The sequence below is a fragment of the Stenella coeruleoalba genome (assembly GCF_951394435.1).
Source record: "Stenella coeruleoalba genome assembly, chromosome: 11".
Classification (NCBI taxonomy): domain Eukaryota; kingdom Metazoa; phylum Chordata; class Mammalia; order Artiodactyla; family Delphinidae; genus Stenella; species Stenella coeruleoalba.
In genome coordinates, this window is record NC_137157.1 from 28,181,812 (window position 1) to 28,206,940 (window position 25,129).

The 25,129-nt window shown below is 38.6% G+C and overlaps 1 long non-coding RNA gene across 2 annotated transcripts in view; it reads left to right on the top strand.

The window, feature by feature from the left end:
• The window catches only part of LOC307194793, a 474,472-nt gene extending 450,269 nt beyond the window's left edge, over window positions 1-24,203 (top strand). For both annotated transcript variants that reach the window (XR_013830629.1, XR_013830630.1), the window contains one exon: window positions 20,394-24,203. This is a non-coding gene — a long non-coding RNA (uncharacterized lncRNA). The remainder of the gene's footprint in view (window positions 1-20,393) is intronic.
• Window positions 24,204-25,129: the final 926 nt, after the last annotated feature.

The window sequence follows — 25,129 nt, forward strand, 5'->3', positions numbered from 1 at the left end:
TGTTACATTGATGAATATATGTTGTACGGTAGGATATGAATAACACTGATTTTCAGAACACTTTGAATCTGCTACTTCTAGGGCAAAGTAATTTCAAAGGAAGACACGACTTGTTTGGAAATGACAATAACCTTCTTAGATCACCTGTGGACCAGATATTGAGTTGCTCCATCAACTGTCTTCTGGCAATGACAATAGGAACCGCTCACCAGTTTCTCCAACTAAATGATGGTCAGGCCTCAGCTAAGAGATGAGTCTAGGTCACAGCCAGGTTGAACTTGCAGAGCGCCATGTTAAGATAGAGTCCAGGGAGGGCAAGAGCAGATATGCCAGGGGGTAAAATCATAATCACCCAAAAGGAATTCTGAGCATGAAGTGAGTAAAAGGTCCATTCCAAAGGTTGATAAGTTAGGAACAAAAGTCTACAGCTGGGAGTGTGGGCACAAGTTGGAAAGCAAACTTGGGGGTAGGGGCTGGTTGATTAGAGCTTCTGGAGTCAGAGGAGGTCAAGGCAGCAAGACAGAGCTTCACTTGCCTGGGCATATGCTAAAGAAAGGAGAAGAGGGAGGAGGGGAAGGAGGAAAAATGGGGGAGTGGGGTCAGGAGCATGTGGTGAAACAAGAACTTGCTGGATGTTTGCCTCCAAGTGTGGCTTTATGATTCACTTGCCTCAGAATCCCCTGGGAAGCATGCTTCAAACACAGATTCCCAGGCCCCACCCCAGACTTCCTGAATCAAACCGCTAGAAGAGGAACCTAGGAATTTAGACTTTTAACAGGCTCCCCAGGTATCTTAGGCACATCTACATTTGTATGCTAAATTCTTCACCTGTGCGGTTTTGCTTAATCCTCCAACAGCTTTGTGAAACCTGTACTATTATGATCCCCTCCCTAAACAGGGAAAACTGGCTCTGAGAAGCTGACTGGCGCAAGGCACAAAGTTCATACATGGCAAAGCCAGAATGCAAACTTACACATTCTGATTCCAGATTCTGTCGTTTTTAATCATGCTAGACCATGGGTCCTCAATGCGGTACGCGGGCCTCTCACTGTTGTGGCCTCTCCCGTTGCGGAGCACAGGCTCCGGACGCGCAGGCTCAGCGGCCATGGCTCACAGGCCCAGCCGCTCCGCGGCATGTGGGATCTTCCTGGACCGGGGCACGAACCCGTGTCCCCTGCACCGGCAGGCGGACTCTCAACCACTGAGCCACCAGGGAAGCCGTCTCCTTGTCTCTTTTTGTCTTTATTCTTTGCAGCACATACATAGTCAGTATTCATCTCCAAAAAATGAGGAAAGAATGGGAATGGGGTTATTATTTAACTTTTTACTTGGCATCTACTTAAAGTTGCAAGGATAGTATAAACAACTCCTCTCTCCCCAGATTAATTAATTTTTACATTTTCACGTCTTCTGCTTCATTATAGTATAGTATCTATGTCTAGATAGATAGATGATAGATAGATAGATACATACATACATACATAGATAATTTTTTTTTTCTTTCTCAAAACCACTTGAGTAGGTTGCAGAAATCATGTCCTTTACCCCTAAATACTTTGGTATGGACTTCTCAAGAATAAGATAATTCCATTACATAACTACACTTTAATGATCAAAATCAGGAAATTTAATATTAATACACTACTATATATTATCTAATCCACAGTCTATACTCAAATTTTGTCAATTGTCCTATCCAGGGTCATACGTTGTATTTAGTTTTCATGTCTCTTTAATCTGGAAGAGTTCCTCAGTTTTTCGTTGTGTTTCTTGACCTTGATATTCTTTGAGCATACATTTTAATTACTTTGTAGAGTGATCTTCAGTTTGGGTTTATCTGATGTCTCCCCTTAATTAAATTCAGGTCTTGCATTTTTGACAGGAACGATGTCACTTTGTCCTATTGTTGGTGATATTAGCTTTAGTCACTTAGTTAAGGTGGTATCTGCTAGGTTTATTTACTGTAGTGTTACTATTTTTCACTTTGTAACTAAATATCAATAATTTGTGGGGAGATACTTTGAAAGTATATAAATATCCTGCTCTTTGTCAAATTTTTACCACTAGTTTCAGCATTTACTGATGATTTTCTAACTTTACCATTCCCTCCATATGTAGTAGTTGGGATTCTACTGTAAGGAAGAGCTGTTCCTTCTCTCCCATTTATTTATTCATTCATCTATTAATTTATATCATTATAGATTCATGGATTCTCTGAGATAATATTTGCATCAATCAAGGTGATCTTAATGCACACAGAAATTTGAGAACCACTAGTTGAATGAAGAAAGTAATGTCCAAAGAGGTTAATTGATTACCCAAGATCAGAGTATTAGTGGAAGACTAAAACCCTCTCTCCAAACCTAGTATTTTCTTCATATTAATAATCTCCATATCTGGAGAGTGAACACCTACTGGATCATCTAAAGGTGAATCACCTGAAAAACCTGGTAAAATGCTGCTTCCAGGGATTCTGATTCAATACATCTTGCATAAGGGCTTGCAGTTTGTACCAAAAAAAAAAAAAAAGCACTTAGCACTTTCTATCTGTGTACCTTAGTGCTTTTTAGAAGGAAAATATAAACTATGATAATATGTCTTTGAGTCTAAGATAACATTCATTTTAAGAAACAACATCAATTTAATAATAGTTTTTAAGGCAAAATGAGAATCGGTGTCACACTGAATATAAACTTTAAATGTATACATTATATACATTTCAGGTTTCAGAAAGATTAAAATAAGAAAAATATTCATCTTAAGCTTATAGAAATATGTAAAGAAGATCTTTAGAACTATATGACTTTACATGTGTAAAATAATTAGGTAAATATTCTGCTTCATAGCACTTATATTAGTTGCAATTGGTTTTTTATTATATTATGTGGTAATGACTCCCCTCAGTGATGGACAGCCAGTTCTATAAGGTCAGTCTCAGTATGTGGTCTCAGTATTTAGTTAGCATTTATTTGAGTTGTCTGTAGTCAGCATTAGGCAGGTTAGTATATTACCACAATGGTCATAGGTCTAAAGCAGGGTTTCTCAACCACTCGTGACATTAGGGCCTAGATAATTCTTTGTTTTAGGGGACTGTCCTGTGCATTTTAGCATGTTGAGCCACCTTCCTGGCTATGGCCAGGAATAGCTCCTATATTCAGTGCCACCACCTACCCAAGTAGTGACAATCAAAAATGTTTCCAGGCAGAGTGACCCTGGAGGGCAAAATCACCCTTGCTTTGAGAACCAATTGTATTGGGTTGAACAGTGATTCCTCAAACCATAATTTCACCAGGAACTGACCTGTAAATGTGACCTTATTTGGAAAAAAGAGCCTTCACAAATATAGGTAAGGATCTCAAGATGAGATAATCCTGGATTTATGTGGGCCCTAAATCCAATGACTGGTGTCCTTCCAAGAGAGAGGCAGAGGAGATCAGAGAGTCACAGGGACTCAGACAGAGAGATACTAAAGACACAGGCAGAAAAACGTAAGCCACCGCAAGTTAAGGAACACCTTCAGCTGCCAGAAGCAGGAAGAGGTAAGGAAGGATTCTCCCTTGGATGCCTTTATTTTGGACTTCCGGCCTCAAGAACTGTGAGAGAATAAATTTTTAGTTTTAAGTCACTAAGTGTGTGGTTGGTTGTTATTGCAGCCCTAAGGAACTTAATACACCACTGATCTCAGGGAAAGAGAGGCTTCAATTTATATTATGTGTATATTTATTTAGTTGTAACTGTTATTTAATTACAGATGATAGAAATACAATTTGCACTGTCAGCAAAGGGTATTCATGGGAAAGATACTGAGCTATTTGAAGTAATCAGATAAGGGCTGATTGGTCAAACTTTGCAAAAGTTAGGGATTCGTTTAAGCTTTAGAAAAAATTGGAAGTAGATATTTATACGTCGCCCACTCTTTTTCTCCATCTATTGTTTTCTCTCTTCTCTGCTTCTCTGTGCATAATGGCATGCTCTACAGTACAGGGGCCAAGGCCATCTATGGTCTCCAAGGTTTATACCTGGAGGGTCCCACAGGCAATGAGAGTCTGATTTCTCTGCCTTAAATTTTTAAATTCTGGGAAGAGAAAACATTGACCCTACCTTTGTCAGATGCTTATTCCTAAAACAATCAACTGTGGCAGAGGCAGGGCATGGCCATGTAAAAACTTTGTACTCCTGATACAACCATATGGATGGGATTAGAAGGCCAGTAGTTTCCAGGAGAAAAAAAAAAATTCTGGGCATCCAAAGCTACAAATACCTACCATGGTACATAAATCAACATGATTAGCTTCGAAGTATAATTCTCCTATTGACACATTTTTTGGAAAGCATGATGCCAACTTAATGTTTCCTACCATTCTGAAATTAGTCATTTGACCAGATGTTTAGATAGGCACAGTGGTAGCAAAAAAAAATATTGGAAAACATAAATAGAAGTGCCCAATGACTTTTAGTGTCATAGAGGCCCAATAAGTGAAAGAATAATTGAACCTTAAACAAAGTCCTGGGTGTGGCAATCCCACAGCAGAACTGTTTAGGGGTAAATGCCTCAGCTTTGGGGTCCAAATAAAGCCTGTAATGAATCCGTCAGATGTCCTCAAAAGAGATCTATTCCTAGCTTGATTACAATGATCAAGTATATTGTTGTCATATTTTGAATGAGATATAAAATAAGGTAGGGAGAATTTTTAAATTCTCCTCTATTTAGTTCTCTGTTTTTTATTAATCCATTACAGCCAGTCCTTAAAGGCCCTGAATTTCATGCCTCATCTGTTTTAGTACATCGGGTCCTTTCCCAGCCTGTGCTGACATGGCAGGTCTTTTGTCTCAGTGCCCTATTGGATTACAGAGATTACTGATACATTTCCTAGGATCAATCCATCTAGAGATTTAAAATGCACCATCCTAAAGTGGAGGTGATGGCCTCAACACATGGATTTTAGCACCTCGTTTGGATAGTAGAAGTGAGACTATAATTGGTAACATCTTACAATCACTTTCTGCCACAAGGAGTATTTTCCGTGTAGCAGACTGACTGAAGAATATCTTTTCCAAGCCATAGCAGCCAGCGGATACTCTGAGATTAAGGGAGCAAAGAGAGATGTTCTAAAAATATGTTCTTCAGATGTCTTCACAATTGACTCCTCTACTGCATATTCGGTTAGTACAGTGATGGATTAAAAGACACACACTCCTGAATCACTGAGTGATGGATGCTGTGATGCCCTGGTCAGACATCCCCTTCCGGACCCAAAGACTCATTCTTCCAGCTCTTGGGAGTACTGGCTGCTGACTGCTCAGACTACCCTTTAAAGGGCCCTGCCTTGTCCCAGGTTACATCCTCTCCTGTGAGTAGTCTGCAACCTGCATTCATCCCGGATGTAGGGGCAAAAAGGCCCAGCTGCCTTTCCTCTACTTGGGACAACTCTGAAGGGCCATCCCAGTGCTAGAGCTTCTTGTGTGGGGGGGATGGATGGAGGCCCCAGTGACACCTGCATCACAGGTCAGTGTCTACTCCTGCTGTCCCCTGATGCTCACTCACCCACAGGTGTTGTTCCCACAGCACTCCCCAGTTAACCACTGGTAAGTACATCTCTGCCTCTGAATAGTTGATGACCCCAACCTAAGACAGAGGGTTATATTGAAAATATTGGACCCAGAAGCAGTGGATCTGAAACAATTGAGAAAATTATTCTGGCAAGAATGTGTGTTCACAGGGAGCTCGACACTAAACCTCTAGCTACTTCCTAGCAATCAAATGAGTGAACACTTGAATTTCTGCACAATCTCTGGTTCTCTAAAGGGAAATAAACTGAAAAGGGAGGAGGAAAGGAGGGAACGAGGAGGGAGAAAAGAAGAAAAAAGTGAGCTGAATAAACTCGTAGTCTGCTTGGCAGTTTTACACTTTTGAGAGTTCCTTTAAAGTAACTGCAATAGTTATTTTTAGAGTATAGTTACCATTTATTGTGTACCAATTATAGTCTTGCTACTTTACATGTGCCATTTCTAAACCTAAAAAAATTAGTCATTTGAAGGAAGGAAGGGAGATAGTATTATCAGAGAGGTTAAGTGATTTACCCAAGGGCACAAAGCTAGTAAAAGACAAAACAAGAATTTAAAACAACCTTTGGCACTAAATCCTGCTGTCTTTTCTCTAAGTAAGGTGCTGCCTCTCTTCACAGTGAGGAACTCTGACCCACACCAGAAACAAAGTTTGGCTTTCTTTTGAAAGGTAGCTACTGTATTACTTGGGACTCTTTTCCCAGTAAGGGACAGAGACTCAATTCAAACTAGCTTAGACGATAATTTATTATGAATGAGGATACTGAGATGTTTCATGGAACCTAAGAAAAGAAGATTACTTTTCCTTGATCTCAGAGAAAAATTGCAACCAAGGACAACAAAACTTTTAGAATTCACTTTCTCTTTGCCACATGTGGAAAACATTACAGCCGACATCTTTGGAACTTTACAGCTCTGAGTAGAAAGACCAGCCTATTTTCTTTGTCCCGAGGGGAAAAAAAATATCCCACTTCATTAGCCAACCCCACACCAATCACCTCTGACCTGGGATCAGAATTACAATGTAATATGTTTGTCTTTACCATACCCTGTGGATAGAAGCAGCAAGAAGAGAGTAAAGATTCTAGAAAGAGGAGGAGGGGGGAAGGATGGTAATAAATATCACCATATAGATTCATCATATGTACTCACAACTTATGAGCTCTATAAATTTGTATACTGAGCAGGATTCTGACTTTTTTTTTTAGATATTTCTCAAACATATCACCATACAATTTGGCAGTTCAGTGAAAGAAGGCAGGCAGGTTTAGCTTGGAAAGCAACTCTAAGATTGTACCCTTATCACTACAGAATGTGTGTGTGTGTGTGTGTGTGTGTGTGTGTGTGTGTGTGTGTGTGTGTACAGTACAAAGAAAAAGGGGTTGAAAAGATAAAGCAGGAAGGAAAGTCTGGTTCATTTGGGAAGCTGAAACTTTCCTCACTAAAGCCGGAAATTAATTTCTTCTTGATGATGATGGCCGAAGGAGACTGAATAGAAAGAGTAGGTGATGAAAAAGCTTAAGATACATTTTTCTGACGGCATTGTACATGAAATCCTAAGAGAAATTAAGCAGAGAGTTTGTGCTTCCCTTGGAAGTGAGTTAATAATCAGATATGTATTTTATTAGCATATGCTCCAAAACATTTCCCCTCCAGGCTGGCCAAAGAGGGGCTCCCCGAAGGAGTAGCGTTTCTCTCCAGGCCCTACTTGCAGACCTCGTTGCAGACCCACCTTCAAAGTGCACAAAAGGACAAAAGGGCCTTTCATTCTATCCTCCCTAGAAGGACTTGAGGTTGAAAATGGCTGTTTGTTCCCCCTGCGACATATACGGCAGATAATATGCATGGGCATGCCTAACTGACTGCCTGCATTATGTATGAATTAGACCCTACTCTTGTTCGGCAACAGCTGGAGAGATTTTTCTCCTCCAAATACCCAGCTGCAGCATAGCCCCTCCCCACACACACGTGCCTGTGCTCCACACACACACCCCCTACATGGGCACTGGGGACAATTGCTCTAATTTCCCAGAACCTAAGGACCGCTCTAGCCAGCGCACTGTGTTTTTGAGTTGCTTTACTTTTATTAAAATTTGTTTTTCTTCCATAGACACCGCTGCCATTTTATTAATGGAACAAAGACTCTGGCCGGACAAGCCCCCTAGTAATCACGTCAATTCATTCTCACGACCAAAAGCTTCTAAAATACACTGTTTTTTCAAGCTGTTGGTTGGATGATGCCCCTGGGGAAATGCTTGCCACTTTTAAAGATGTTCTGAGCCAGGAGAAACTAGGATAAAGGCACCATTGGGTAGTTTTTCTTGTTGCTATTTCTTTGTTTTCACAATCCCTTATCACCAAGTTCCTGATCTCTTTTACTGAAAACAAGATGTTGTAGGGGAGAAAAAAAAAAAAAGAGTTATAACTATGGTACCACTTATGCAGGCCTAAGTTGAAGCACCATCTAAATGATATTGTTTTTAGAATGAAAGCCACAAAACCTAGACAATTATCTGGCCATTTACAAAATATTTTAATGAAACAAATATTAAAACATTTGGGGGTTAGAGGATCTGAGTAATTGCTTGAATTTTGCAACTCCTTCTGGATGTTTGCCATCCTACAAAATAGCTTGCATGTCAAAGAAAGAAACATTATATGTTAGAAGATGTTATGGGGAGTGATGTAAGTTTGTTTCACTCTATTTAACAGAAGGGAATGTGTTTGTGGGCTTATAAACAACCTAATCTATGGGCTGAAAATATCCTGCCAAAATTGACCCCTGGCCACCTTCTCCCTGCAAGAAAGCCTCCTAGAATAAGCACCTCTTGAAATGTTTCCCAAAGAGAGGAGACTTTATACAGTGACCTTCTGAAGATTCAGGAGGAAAACATAATAGTCTTTGGTAAACTTGGCTGCCTAGTTGAGAAAGCTATATGAAGAGTCGAATGACTGTTTTCTTGCTGAAATGTCCTCTATAGGAGAGGTCAATCATCCATCCACTTTCTCCATTAGACAGCTCGAAAGAATAAGGGCATAAAGGTAATCTCCTTCTATATCTCACCAGATTTCTGAGGTCAAAGCATTGATGCAGTGAGGTCTTTCAGTACCATTAACCGTGAAAATATCCAATATCAAAAGAATTCTGAATTTCAAAACCAATTTGAATTTTAATCTGAGTATTCAGGGTATTCACCCTTGATATTGATGCATCCAACCATCAGTTCACCTTAAATTGGTCAAACTGATGAGGTTAGTGGCATTCAATAAAAGACCGCAATGTACTGTCACCGTTGTTTGTATGACCGTTTTTTGCTTTTCTCATTATTCCCTCAGCTCAGAACTTTGAGCTGGTGGATTGGGATATATTAGAAAATTTGGAGGCTTCTGGCTATTATTGGCTCAGCGCCTTCCTCCTTTTCAGCCATGGTGTGAGGGTGGTGGAAAGGGTGAGGATGTTGGAGAGGTAAATGGGGAGAGAGGGGTATTTAATGTTAGAGGGAACATGTAATAGCTCTCGTCAACATGCTGTTGAGCCAGACCATCCTTGGAGTTAAAAAGACAGGAGTTTTCATTTTTAGCTTCACTAACTCCTAAAAGATTTTTCTCTGAGCCTTGTTTCTAAAACAGAGATAATATCTTCCTTTCTGAGTATTAAAACTGATCTTGGAAGAGAAGTGCCTAGCATGGTGCATGGCACATAGTAAACTCTCAATAAATCTAAGTTACTCTCTCTGCTACTGTTCAGTTCTCTGCAGACACTGTCCTAAACCCCAGCCTATTTGTCTAGAGCCCTATAAATCACCATTTTTATATATTTTCTATTTTAATCCTTACAAGAATCAAAAGAGACAGTTATTATATCACTATATTAGAAATTAAGATGCTAAAAATTAAATAATTTGCCAAACTTGAACCCAGACCTTTTCTCTCCAGAGTCAGGATTCTTTGGTATTGCAAAAATTTTATGTGATAGATTTCACCACTTCTCCTTGCCATTTTAACCCTTTCCTTCCACATTTTCTAATATTGAATGTATAATGCTTTTGACTACAAAGGGATTAAAAGCTACAATTCATTGTATTTATTGTAAAAAAGATCTCTCTGGATAACTATGCAAGGGGCCAGTTAAATTCATTTACTGGTCTATTTGGGGCCAACTTCTTATCCATTCTCAAGCTCAAAACACATTGTATTCTAAGCCCATGCTTTGAAGAAATCTAGTAATAAAGAGAGTTGTCTGTGGGAGGTCTGTTCTTGTTGTTTCCAAATAATCGTTAAGTGGACATATGGTGAATTGAATTCATACCAACACTTCTAAGTCTATTCAATTTTTTTTTTTAAATGAACTAAAGGGTAACATCAATTTGTAGGCATTTTCAGAACTGTTCCATTCAAAGTAGGTTTTACTGACCCCAGTTCTCACCATATGAATTGAGTTGAGTATAAAAGAAAATGGATCTTTGCAAAAACATAGCCAAATCAAGCATGACAGGTATCGGGTTTGGGATTATGTATTTGCTCCTAAATTAAATGCTTTCAGTGGTGGTCTATCATTAAAAACGAACAGTTTTAGCATTGCTTTTCCAACATTTGCAAATCACGAAGGTGACTTGTGGAAAACAATCTTCTTCAGTGGCTGGGCTCTCCAACTGCCTGTAATTTGATTATGAATTTCGAATCTACTTTGTGTGGCAGAGGGTATGTGCTAAGAAAGGAGGGTTAGTAGGGAAGGAGCCAGGGACTATAGTATGTCTTTCCTGAGTAGCTGAGTAACACAGGTGAGCATTATCCATTTACATTTACTCCTGCAGCATTTCAAAGCCTACAGATCAAGGGCGAATCTTCACCATCTTGATAACATTAGTCTCAGTAAATACTATTCCCTGTGTGCCCCAGAGGAAAAGATCAAATTACCCCAACAAACCTAGACAGTTGAGAGATTTTAGTAATTTTCCCATCCTATTTTCTCTCTCTCTCTTTCTCTCCCTCTCTCTGTCTCTCTGATAGATGGTATAAATTGCTCTTAAGGAAAGTTATAATGTGATGAGATTAGGTTATTCTTCAATAATAAATGATTATTCAGACCTTTTGGATACATATCATTCTAGTGTACACAATAGTAGATCTTCTCCTTTGTGTTTTTGGAGAATGAGAATGGGCTTCTAAAAGAGCCATGGATTCCAGCCTTTAATGGGCTTTGAAAAATACTAGACTTGAGGGTAGTAAGTTGACTCCATTAGGAAAATTCAGTAATATTCTTATTTTCCTATTATCATAGAGGCATCTGCTGCTTGGGGAGAAATAATGAGATAAAGGTTTTTTTCCTACACATCAGTACTATTTGGAGATCTCATGGAAAACTGTTTCTGCAGCAAAGAGCAAGTATAGTTCTGCAAGTCAAGGACAGATTGTGTCCTGTGTAACCAGACATACTGACTCCTGCGTGCCTAATATTTAAGTGGAAAGTTGACACTTGGCTCTCTGACACAAGCTCTGACCTGACAAAGCAATATAATCTTCTCAAATAAGGTCAGAATGGCTAGAAAATCCCAGCTATTTACTATTGAGCTGATTTTCAGAGCCAAAGGGCCTGTTTGCTTTAAATCAGCATACTCCATCAACCTTCCCTTCACTCTGGAAAGTAAAAACAAAACAACAACAACAAAAAAATTAACAAACTTGGAGAATCCCTGAGATTTTTTTCCAAATTATGAACATCCTTCTGATTTCGTTTTCTAATTTGTAGGGTACAATGAATATAAGTGATAAAGGCATATCCTTTAAAAATATAATCTCAACCCAACCAAAATTAACTGTTTTCAGTTATGATTTCCAGTGGATCTCTTTTCTGGGGATCAGGTTTTAGAAAACAGAATAAATTAATGGCAGATACCAGTCAAAATTCTGTGTTCCTTTAGGACCCAGTTTCTGTAACCTCCTCTTAGTCAAAGAATTATACACACACACATCCACAGCACTATGGTGAAGGGGACCTATCAGTAAAAATCCCTGCTAAGGGCATTTCTTTAATATGTTTGGAATTGTAAGAGGGAAAGGATTTTCTCTTCAGACTCCAGCCTCACATACCTTGGAGCTGATGAATTCTGCACATCCCTGGGATTTGCAGGAGGTTACAGAACAAGATTACACACCATGGTGATATATTTACTGCAAGGACAACCCGGGCACAGCTGCAGCTTGAAACCAGAAATGTGTGGAAAGAGTCTAACCATGAAATACTTAAGGCTATTATTTCGTCGGAGCATCCTTGTATACCCAGGAAATGAAGCCAATCAATTTTGCTTTTCTTTTTCATTGTTGTTGTTGGTTTAATGCAATTTAGTCTGAGAGGATGAAAACTGGTACCTGACTTTATTATTTACTCATGTAAAGTCAGGGCTGAGAAAAAAATCAGTCCAGTAACAGGGATTATATGTAGTTAACTGATCTGCAAAGAATGAGAAGAAGGCAAAGCTCTCCATTTATGCAAAAATGGATGGTGGGGTTTGCCTCTCCTTTTAGGATTAAACTGCAAATGTCATTTAACATTGAATGGCTTTGGAAATAATATCACACTGAATTTCTCAAGTGGATCCCCCAGACTTTTTCCTTTTACTCCCAGTTCCTAAATAACTATACTGAGGGCACCGTGGCTTGAGTGGCTAGCAATAATAGACAATGCCCTCATGGAGCCCATAACCTTGCAAGGAAAAGAGACATTAAAAGGAGAAGGATATAGATAATAACAGAGTTACAAGCCTCGATAAAGCTAGAAGGACAAAGTACTCCAAGAGAGCACATTACATGCCTTGTATTTTTGTGTTTATTTATCTGCTTGCTCTATAAGTCTGTGAGATTCTTGACCGATGCAATGTGTTATTTAAAATAACTGTTTAAAAACTTCGATGTTTTATCATTCTATTCCCAGAGCCTTGCACAGTCCATGGCACATGGTAGATGCTTAGTAAACTTGGTTAGTTATGTTTGTTGAGGAAAATTACAGTTGCTAGAATTACTCATGTAATCCTTACAAAAATCCCATGAGCTAAATTTTGCAGGTATTAGTGTTCTCATTTTACTGATAGGAAAACAAAGGAAAAATTAAATGATTTGCTCAGACTCCCTCAGCTAGTAAGACAGAATGAAAACAGGTCTCTGAACTCTGAAACCAGTGTTCTTTCCCCACATAACACTGCCTCCAGAAAAAATAGATAAGATAAAGAATAGAAATAATACTAATGAAACTAGCAGACAATATATGCTTGTTTGCATGTCAATAAAGGGGGAAAAACAAAACAAGGAAGGAGGAAACTTCAGAGTTGAACACGGATTAAAATGAATACAATTCATCCTCAAATAAAAATGCTATAGGATAAAAGCCAAAAACTTTCCTTAGAGTTTTGTATCTCCAGCAACCTGTATTTAAACAGATGTCATTCTTTTTAAAGAACCCTCCTATTCAAACTTTTGAAAAAGAAGATTTGCCTTTTAATGGGAAATCTTTATTCCATCATGGAGGTAAAATACAACTTCACAAGTTTGGTTATCTATTGTCAATTTTAGCAGATTTTTTCCCCTGAACTACTGTAGTTAGCATATAGAAAAGACAGGCTGCAATATATTTGAGGCCAGACTGGAAACATTCACAGGAGGTGTCTTAGCTTGCGCTCGCCATGACAAAGTACCAGAGACTGGGTGGCTTGAACAACAGAAATTTATTTCTCACAGTTCTGGAGAGTGGGAAGTCCAAGATAAAGGTGCCAGCTGGTGAGAGCTCTTTTCCTGGTTTGCGAAGGCCTTCTTGCTGTGTCCTTATGTTGCAGAGAGAGCTGTCTCTCTCTTTCTTCCTCTTCTTGTAAGGCCACTAATCTCATCATTAGGGCCTTACCCTCATGACCTACTCTAACCCCAGTTACCTCCCAGAGGCCACACCTCCAAATATTATCACACTGGGGGTTAGGTATTCAGCATAGGAATTGTAAGGGGGTGGGGGAGAAAAACATTCAGCTCATAACAGGAGGTATAACTAAAAGAAATAAAACTGGTTGTATTACACACACACACACACACACACACACACACACACACACACACACACACACACACACACGAGACTAAGCCACACTCCAAAACGTTGACAAGAAGACCATGGGTGAGGTTATGCCTAATCTTGAGGGACTACCTCTGAATAATAGAAATTAGAGTAACAATCCACAATGGAAGACCAAATAAAGCTAAACAGGAATGAGTCATGCATTTGACATTATTTTTTAAGAAATCAGAGATATTTAGACATAAATAAGTCAGCAGGAAGGTCGAACACTGGTTTAACTGTCCCAAAAGAGCCTTTTGAATTTAACTTGAGCATCTTGGAGCCATAAGAGCTGAAACATCCTCATTTTAAAAGGGTACAATGTTCACTGAAATACAAAATGTTTGTACAAAACTACTCTATTGACTATGGTTTCCAATTATTACCAAAGTGGAAGAAACTGAGCACATTTTATATTTTGTTATGTTCTACCTAATTAGCAAAAACAAAACAAAGAAAGTATATACTGTAATGCTGCTATATTTCAGTCCTTATGAAAAAAGGTTGATGACCAGTATAACCACCAGAAAATCAAAAACTTGTCTTGATTAATTGTGGTATTAAGGACAAAAACCTGCACATGGTGTGTATTTATTTTGATTTGTGTCCTGCCTGCTTTCAACTAGAATTTGTGGTGGTAAAAAATAAATCACTATATTTACCAACTCACGTTTGATTGCACAGTACAGAAAACCCCAGCTACAATGGTTTAATAAGCACATAAGGGAATTTATTGGCCCATATAGTTGAAGACTTGAGGTAGAACCCATATCTAACACAACTAGATCCAAGAATTCAAAGAGGTCAACAGACCTTGGTCTCCTTATCTTCATATCTCAGATCTGCTTTCCTTTGGGCTGGCCCCATCCTCAGGCACTCTGTACTGTGGAATAAGATGGAGGCCAGAAGCTCTAGTTTTTCATCCCATCCTGTTGGCCATTCTCCTGGAAAATTAACACCTCCTTTACAGTCATGCTAGTAAAAGCATATGAATGCGCTTTGATAGGCCTGACTTGTGTCATGTCATGGCTTCATTCTTGATCCAGTTACTGAGGCCAGGGCAGCAGAGCACACTGATAGGCCTGGCCTGGGTCATGTTTCCACCCCTGGGCTCTCAAAAACTAGAATGAATTCCCTCTAAACCACATGGACTGAGAAGAGGGAAAAGAAAGTAAGCAAGAAGTATTGAGATTCTGTTACCACAAAAGGGAGGAATATTCTTCATGTAGTTGAACACTATGGATGTCTACCCCAATCCAAGTACAATAAAACTGAATCACTGACAAATACTGGAAAGCAGAAGTCATGTATAAATGAGGTGATGGTCTTGGGGGTGAGGGGAAAGAAGGGGAGATGATATGTCATAGAAACCTGGATTGAGAAAATCTGGAATGATCAAGTATAAAACTTTGCTTTGAGTTTCCTAGAAGCAAAGGCAAGGAGAGACTTTCAATCGAAAAGAAACACTCGCCTCATCTAAAGAAAGGAAGCTCCCAGCTTGTCGGGTGATATAGATACATTTTTGGCTCTGAATTCTGAAAAGAACTTGTCTCCAAGTCCTTTAAATAAGACTGAGCAACATAATGAGGGATTATTTTTTTTAAAAGCAAGTTTTTACTGTTATGGTCTCTCCCGTTGCGGAGCACAGACTCTGGACACGCAGGCTCAGCGGCCATGGCTCACGGGCCCAGCCACTCCGCGGCATGTGGGATCTTCCCAGACCGGGGCACAAACCCGTCTCCCCTGCATTGGCAGGCGGACTCTCAACCACTGCACCACCAGGGAAGCCCTAAAAGCAAGTTTTTAAATAGAGGTGGTACACATTCAGCTCAATGAAGGCCAAGGACATAGCATTACACTGTAGCTCTGGAAAGTCAAGTATTCAAAAGGCTATAGTGACTCAGTCCAAGTATGTAACCTAATGAAGGACTCAAAGGTAGAAAACCTACAATGAAGTACTAGCCCTGCCACTTATTAACAGAGCCGCCTTAGCTAGGTCCCTCTTGTTCTCTGAGCTTATGTTTGTTAAATGTAAAGAAGTGGTAATAATAGCAATATTTTCTGACTATATGTGAGAATTAAATTAAGTAACATGTCAAAGTACTTTTAACTCTCTAATATGTATGCAGATAGGTAACATATTTTCATCAGAAAAATTTATACTCTAGGATCTTCTAGATAAAGGATAAAGTCAGATCAGATTATATATATTTTATAATTAATTACATAAAATGTTCAACTGATGAGTCATTAAATAGTGAAAGGCTATTTTAAGTTTTCATTGCAGTACTAATAAAAGCCTTTTTGACTCCCCACTTTTTATTATTTTGCTCTTAAACTTCTCATGTTTCAAATAAGTGAGGTGTCAACCACAAGAGAAACAGTCATTTTTATTTGTGAAGTACTTTAAGACGGTGATTATAACACTGAATAAAGCTTTGCAGATATTATTATTACCAATATGATCACTACCACCACCATTATTACTTCTACCAATTGCTACAATTTATTGAGCATTTACTATTGGCCAGACAGGAAATGAAATGCTTCGCATACATTAATAACAAAATCCCTGAACTAGAAATGAGAAGGGTGATTTTTATAATGCCTCTCAAGAGCAGTAAAACATTAGACTAATCACTTATCTCTGGTCCTGGGTTTCTCTAGGCTTGGACTGGTATTGGTTGCACATCTTTAATGTTTCCTTCCAGACTTCAATATTCTATTACTACTTTGTCAGGGTCAACTTCATGGTGCAAAGGTTGCTTCTCACATTTGTGGTTTATAAGTGCTTTTACCCCAGTTATGAATTGATACTTTTCTTAGAATGTTCTCTATGGTAGTTTATCAAAAGCAGCACCATCATTTTCTTTCAATGAACTGATGGGATATTCTTCTAGACGAGAGAAGGGCATGTCTTCTACAATTTGTGGAATTTTGTGGAATGTGTTCTCTGGAAGAAAATAGTAAGGAGCCAATAAGTTTGTGTCACTGCCTTAAATTAGTGAGTGGTCATTGTATTTCAAGCAAAAATTCATTTCTTTTTTTTTTTAACCTTTATTTATTTATTTAAATTTTTAAAATTGAGATATAACTGACATAAACATGATTTCTTAAATCCCCTAGCAGTTCAGCAGCTTTCATCAGTTAAGGTCATAGTTAATATACCAAATGGTACCTAGCAGTGGTTTTTTCTTTTTTTTTTCTAAATTAATTAATTTATTTATTTTGAGCTGCGTCGGGTCTTTGTTGCTGTGCACGGGCTTTCTCTAGTTTCAGAGAGCGGGGGGCTACTCTTCATTGCGGTGTGTGGGCTTCTCGTTGTGGTGGCTTCTCTTGTTGCGGAGCATGGGCTCTAGGCGCGTGGGCTTCAGTCGTAGGCGCGTGGGCTTCAGTCGTTGCCGCGCGGGTGCAGTAGTTGTGGCTCGTGGGCTCTAGAGTGCAGGCTCAGTAGTTGTGCCTCACAGGCTTAGTTGCTCTGCGGCATGTGGGATCTTCCTGGACCAGGGCTCGAACCCGTGTCCCCTGAATTGGCAGGTGGATTCTTAACCCCTGTGCCATCAGGTAAGTCCCCTTAGCAGTGGTTTTCAGTTTTGGCTACACATTATAGTTACTGGGGAATTTTTAAAAATATTAATGCCTGAATCCCACAACAGAGATTCTGATGCGATTGGTCAAGGGGGGCAGACTGGATATTGGGATTATTTTTTCCAGTGCTTTCCCAGATGATTCTAATGTATAGTCAAGATTGAGATTTACTGGCCCATCTGGTGTTATCAGTGAGGCAGGGCATCACATACCCGAAGATAAGATGTGGCAATCAGGAAGAGGTGGTGGATGCTCTGTTGGAAAAAATCAGCAGGATCGACTAGTTGGGCCCCAACCAACACTTACACGATATGTGAAACAGGCAGTATAGATAACGTCTGGTTGTAAGAAGGAGTTTTTACTTATGTATGTTACTTGGGTGGCGCATCAACTGAGTTAAAATGGAGAGGAAATGTATGTCATCTTCAATGGGAGACTGTGCCTTTTTTCTTTTTCTTTTTTTCTGCTGGTTTTTAATTGTCAAAATCCAGAGGAGGCACCTGGGAAAGGTGTATATTTACCACATTCTCCTGACCCTCCAACCCCTTTTGGGAGGCACCAAATTTCTTTTTCTAATTCCAAGGTCTTTTGGACATGGTTTATAATATCATTTTATCCTGCAAGGTCTATTTTAATTGACAGAACCAATAGACACAAGAAATCATTACCAAAATAAGAATCCAACTCGAGTAATCCTTTGAGGATTTCTTTGCTTTCTTAAATAAAATCCAACACATGGTCCTGTTCTGGCATGTTTGGGAAATTACGCCCATTATGTCTCTTTGTTTGCTTTTAAAACCCGCTTCTTTAATTTCTTGCAAATTTTTCTGTCCAAAGCTAAATTGATTCTGCACAGCAAAGATAAACTCCAGTCCAGAAACTAGAAAGAAAATGTTTATGTGGTTGAGGTGCATATTTATAGAATTCCTGATTGGCTGGTGAGACCCGGAGGGTCAGCAGTCCAGCTTCTGGTAGATACAATGGCCCTTTTTTAGTTCTTTGAAATGAGAGGTTTTCATCTCTACCATGAAGCTTTCAGGTCTGGTCTACAGATGGCTGATATTTGTGATCTTTCTTATATCTATTTGTGTCTTCTTAGATGAAATTTTGAGGTTACATGTATAAATAATATGGAAGGAAGTGAATGCTTGAGGTTAATGTTTGTAGGAAAAACCAGGGAGGGGACTTTTTGCTAAAGGTTTTTTAAAAAAGCTACTCTACTTCCTACAGACTGATGTAGTAACCCCAAGACAAGGGGTTTTCACAAATTTTTTTTCCAGTTTTTATAATGAATGCAAAACTGTATCCCATAACCTGAAGCAGAGAGAAATAATCAAATTAGTCACAGTGTTATACAATTTCTTGTTTGTTTGTTTGCCTTTCCATTTCACAATATGATGAGAGAAAAGTAAGATAATTTGAAAAGCAAAAGCGTAAAAAAATAAATTTCCTCCATGTAGCATTTAGGGGTTAAAAAAAAAAAGAATAGGAAAGGCCACTAATTATAATATACTCACTGACTACCTGAAGATTTCAGAGTTTTTATTTTTTTGTATTGATTTTCCTATTGGTAGGAGTCCTGACTGTTTTGTTTCCTCATATCTCAGCCTTTATCACTGTTAAATAATGTTAGACATGTGTGTACATGTATGTGTTTATGTGCATGGCATGTGTTAAAGGAATTTAGAAATGTAGTAACAAATTTTCTCATAATACAATTATATTTTGATTCTAAATGTGGATTTTATTAAACTACAGGATACCTGTAAGAAGCTTTGGCTATAAACAGTGATGATCATTTTGTAATGTATAGAAATATCGAATCACTATGTTGTGTACCAGGAACTAACATAGTGCTGTAGGTCAATTATACTTCAAAAAACAAACAAACAAACCGCAGAAAAAGAGATCAGATTTGTAGTTACCAGAGATGAAGAGTGGGGGCAGGGGGAATTGGGTGAAGGTAGTCAAAAGGTACAAATTTCTAGTTATAAGATAAATAACAGGGATGTAACACACATGATTAATAGAATTAGCACTGCTGTATATTATACATGAAAGGTGTTAGAGAGTAAATCCTAAGGGTTCTCATCACAAAGAGAACATTTTTTTTCTTTTTCTTTATGTTGTATCTATATGAGCTGACGGATGTTCACTACATTTTTGTGGTCATCATTTTATAATGTACGTAAGTCAAATCATTATGTTGTATACCTTAAACTTATACAGTGCTGTATGCCAATTATTTCTCAATAAAACTAGGAGGAAAAAAAGAAGTTTGGGCAGTAAATCTTAGAAAGCAATTTCGATTAGTTTAAGCAAAAATTAAGCTTCATTGCAGGGTTATTGGTGTTATTTCACAGTACCTAAGGGCTAAGATATGTCAGTGTTTTAGGCTACTTTTAAAATGAACTCAATGATCCCTGACTCCTGGTATTTACACCATGTAGAATCTCCTCCCCATGAGTGTAGACTGGAAATAGTGACCTATAACAAATAGAATACAGCAAAAGTGACGGGATGTCTCTTCCAAGATTAAGTTATAAAATTCTATAGCTTCCACCTTGTTCTTTCTCTTTCCACTCTGATGAAGGCCGTGATGTGAGCTGCCCTGTGAAAAGCTTATGTAGAAAGGAATTGAGGACAACCTCTATCCATAATTAAGAGGAACTCAGGCTCTCGATGTAACAGTCTGCAAGGAACTGAATCCTGCCAACAACCATGTGAGAGCTTGGAAAAAGATCCTTCCCTAGTTGAGAATTCAGATGAAACCACAGACTAGGTCAACACCTTGACTGTAATCTTGTGACAGACCCTGAGATGGAAGATCCAGTTAAGCCATGTCTAGATTCCTGACCCACAGAAATTGTGGGGTAATAAATGCTGTTGTTTTAAGTCATTTAGTTTTGAGTTAATGTGTTGCATAACAATAGATAACTAATATAGTCAGCAACAGACTGGAGGAGCGCTAGGGAAATCCATAAAATGTGTCTTTCTGCTCCTTAATTCTCTTTTTCTCTAGTTGTCTATCTCACTCAACTCTCATTACCAAACCACTTTGCCCTCAGTGCAAGATACACCAATAGCTGCCACATTTACCTGCCCTCTGTTTCTGTCATACTGAAGGAAATTAATGTCTTTTTAGATACATTTCCAAAACTCTAATGGCGGGAATCAGATTGGCTGATCTTGGATCAGAAATGCATCTCTGAACCAATCATCTATCCCAGGAGGGAAACACGCAAGGAAGAGACTGTGATTGATCTTGGTTGGGTAAGTGTACTAATGCCACAGTGTCTGGAGTAACTGTGAAGACTGAAGAAGGTAGATGTGTAATTTGTTTCCTTATTTTGTTCACTTTAGCCTACTGTTGATACAATTTGAATTACTAGTATATGCTAGTAATATATTTGAATTACTAAGCTCATATATACCATTACTCTAAAAAGTAAATATAGAAAAAATTAAGGTCTCTAAAAGACTTCCCACCTAGAAAATGCATCATATGAAACTTGACATTTGTGCAAGGTACATGCCAAGAAGTAGAAAGTAATAGACACTGACATTCTTGATTATTCAGAAAGGATATGGTTTGACATTTAAGGCCAACTGAAGCTTCATACACCCATTGTATCACAGGCTCATTTGGCCCTCCATTCTCTGCCTATTTTCCTACATGTGTAGAAAAACTGATAAAATTCCAGCAAAGTGGGGGAAAAAATGTAAGATCAGTTGTTATACCAGGATGGTGAGCGTTAATCAAGCTACAGTATTTCTCTAGCTACAGTTGTGTAATCATGACAAATGAAAAGATCGCTTCAGAACTGCCTATACTTATAAGAACAGAACATTGACTGTGATCAAACAATGTAGACAAAACAAATGGCTTTGCTGCTGTCTCACTGGGATCCAAACAAAACAAATGGTAGAAGATTATGTTATATATATGTGTATATATATATATATTTTTTTCTTTATTGGAGGGGACACCCAGATGATTATATTTTGACCATCAGACTTGCTTTGTGTATCAAAGTGTTTTCTAAAAATTAGCTCTGAAATCAGAGAAAATAAGCATACTGTCCTGCTCTTTTGGTGTACTAGGAGTATCAGTGAGAGGTTAAAAAAAAAACATCCTGTTGGAAATGGCCAAGGTAATATGATCATGTGTGCAAGATGCTAAAGGGCAGTTAGTCAGTGCATGGGTTGTCTTTGGAGTCAGAGGCAGGAATGGTGGGGTGATGAGCACACAATATCTATATACAACATAGTAAGTGTCTGAGGCACCAGAGCTTTAGAACCACACTACTTGGGCTCAAATCCTGCGTTTGCCAAGTACTAGACTTAGGGCACATAGTTTATATTCTGTGCCTCAGTTTCTTCATCTTTGAAATAGGGAAAAATTTAAGAGTACCTACCTTTACAGTCTTGTTGTAAAGATGAGATAAAATAATTGATACAAAGAGTCTGGCACAGTGCCTAATATATATTAAGCACTCAAATGTTAGCTAAGATTATTACATACTTTTTCATGATACCAGTTATTTAAACTCCCTGAACCTCAATGTCCTTATCTGTCAAATAGGGAACTGATTTTAGCAATGACACCTATAAAGTTGCGTGTATGATCCAGAATATGATATTATGCACTCACTCAATCTAATATATGTTTTCTTAATTCTTTGAAAGTGAGAAGGGAAACTGAGCTGGTAGTTGCTTTGCAATTATCTAGGATCACAGCTGCAGTCAACATGGTGGTAAATTAGTTTCCTAGGGCAGCCGTGACACATTACCACAAACTAGATGGCTTAAAACAATAGAAATTTAGCCCCTCTCAATTTTGGAGGCCAGGATTCCAAAGTCAAGCTTGCAGCAGAGCCATGTAGCCTCTGAAGGCCTTGGAGGAGAATCCTTCCTTGACTCTTCCAGCTTCTGGTGGTTCCTGGTGTTCTTTGGTCTATGGCTGCATAAGTCCAATCTCTGCCCCTGTTTTCACATGGTCATCTTCCCTATGTGTGCCTGTCTCCAATCTCTGTCTCCTTTCTCTTATAAAGACACCAGTCATTGGATTTAGAGTCCACCCCAAATCGAGTATAATTTCATCTGGAGATCCTAAACTAATTACATCTGTAAAGACTTTATTTTCAAATAAAGTCACATTCTGAGGTCCTGGGTGGAAATTAATTTGGGGAAGGGCACTATAGTATTAAACCCACTACAGTGGTGGTATTTGCAAACGCCTCCAATTCCGGGCCGTTTATCTTATTTTCACTTCAACCCATTTACTCAACCCACATTTTGGGAGTAGCTACTTTGTGTCAGACCCAGGGACACAAAGGTAGTTCCTTAAAAGAGTTCATAATATTTTGAGAAAGATGCACACTAAATAGGTCTCTGGAACTATAGTGACAGAGAGAAAAAAAGTGGTGCTTTATCCCTAAGTGGTTAGACAGGGCTCCCGGAAGGAAGTAAAACCTGTATCTGTCACGAGTTCTTTACTCATCTACTCAAAGTACCTATGTCAGATGAAGGTGTATGAGGGGAAGGAAGAAATGGACTTGGCCAGACAGGCCACTCTCCCTCTGGATTACACAGAACTAGGCAACTTATTGGGTGCCCAACCAACTTACTTCAAATACTAATAGAGTTGCATCCAAAATTCTAGGCAAATGAATATCAACAGATAACAAATTAGAACCCTGGATTGTAGCATTTAATTTAAAATAGAGCATTGACCTTGAGTCTTCTGAGAAATACATGTATATTTAAAATGGGGAAGTATATTTCAAAATGTATCTGTTTCTGATTATTAATTCACTAGAACAGAATGTCACTGATTTCTGAATTATTTGTTTAATTGACAAGAGATTGCCACAATACATGGTGATATTTAAGCTCTCTTTATGGTTATGTTTCTTTTAAGGGAATTTTTTTTTATAAATCTAATTTCATAAATATAATAGTTTAAAATACTCCCCTGCAGCTAAGTGGTAACTGAAACCTAGATGTTGACTTGTCATTGCACCTCGTTTTGCGAGAATAACTTCAGAGGTGCAAAAACACTTATTTTCAGCGCTTGGAATGTGACAAATGTGTTATCTCTAGACTTTGTGAAGTTCACCCTCACCTCCTCCTACCCCACCTAGATTCTTGGTGAGTGTAGGTGTTATGTTTTCTATGATAGAGGCTGTGTCCTCAGACAAAAGCATATGTGCAAGGTGTGTCACAAGATTCTATTATATTTCTACAACAACTACTTCTACTGGCAGGAGCTGGCTTAGGCTCTGTCACTCCAAAACCAAGCTCTGGAGCTATATTGAAGATGCCTTTGCTTTCAGAAAGCCCTGGTATCTCTAAAGAGTAATTTTTAATCTGCGGTAGTTAAACAGAGGGGACTGACATTGAACGAATTGGGAAGCAGGTAAAATTTTTCATCATCCTTTTGCTTCCCTTTCCTATACACTTGCCTATATCTGAATAGGCAAGTGGAACACAAAGATTTTCAAAGAGGTCAATAAATACTTAAAACTTGTTAACCTTTTTTTGTTTTAAGAATAAGAAAATGGTAAGGAAACAATATGGCTGCCATGAAAAATAAATGCAACAATGACATCTTATTGCTTCCAAGAGCAAGCAGAGTTTTCACAACTGTCCTTCAAAGCCCAGTTTTACCTATCCAATCTTCAGTCATAGCTACCTTTATGATTCCTTTAAAATGTGATAAAAGATATGGACCTTCTCATCAAAATAATGCATAAGTACAATTTACAAATGTTTTCAGTGGATTTTTGGTAGATCCCCATCTCCCTTCCCTAGGAACCAAGCCCATTCTCCTACCATCTTTAGGCTCAGACCCACCCTGTCAGATTGAAATGGGGTGGGGGGGGGGGTTAGGGTGGCAGTTATACTTCTCCCCTTCCATGTCAGACTAGCTTCTGAATGCCTTCTTCCAAGTTGTCACTCTACAGACAGACCCATTGATCCTTCTTATTTTAGGGGTTTGCCTGTCAATCACTGCAGGAAAACACTGTGGGGAAACAATAGCAGGATTCCAAAAATAACAATAAGGCAGTTAAAAAGCTTAACTCTTAAAAGGCCCTCACTCCCTTGCTGAGAGGGTTATAGGATGGCTGCTGCCTGATTTTTTCCTTTCAAGATGGATCCCTTCTGGTGAACTTGTTGGTTGAATTCTTTCTCCTTCTTTCTAGGAAAAACTCAGAGTGTTTTGAAAGTTATCCTGGGAGTAGATTCTCAAATAGATAGTTTGTAGCCCTCAGCTCCTGTGGACTGGGTGAGCACTATTTAATGGCTCTGGGGATTTTCTCACTACGCGGAATCCTTGATCTTTTCCCTAAGGAATAGATAAGTGTCACGCATTTCTTACAAAAGAAAGTCAATGATTTTTAAGAACACTGTAAGGGCATCTTTATGGAAAGAGTTCATTCATTCGAAAAACAATGTAATGCTCACGAACTAAAAGAGAAAGTTGCAGCTTGGGAATACAAAAATGATTTAAAAAGAAAACTACCCTTAAGGAGCTCACAACCAAAATTTTCATTGTTTTCCTATCTTTTCTGTCTTACATTCTTCTCTCACTCAACTTCATTGTGTTGCAGCCTGAGTGTTTCTTCAGATTTATTGGATTATTTTGAGTTCTAAAAAAGAGATGCTCGCCACTCTGAGCATCACTATTTAGGCTCCTTTCCTCCATAGCTCCCCTATCTACAGTTGCCAGATCCAGCAATAAAATAACATAGGACACTCAGTCCAATTTGATTTTCAGATAAACAGCAAATCATTTTTTAGCATGAGGATGTTTCAAATGTTGCATGGGACATACTTATACTAAAAAATGATTGTTTATCTGATTCTGACTTACCT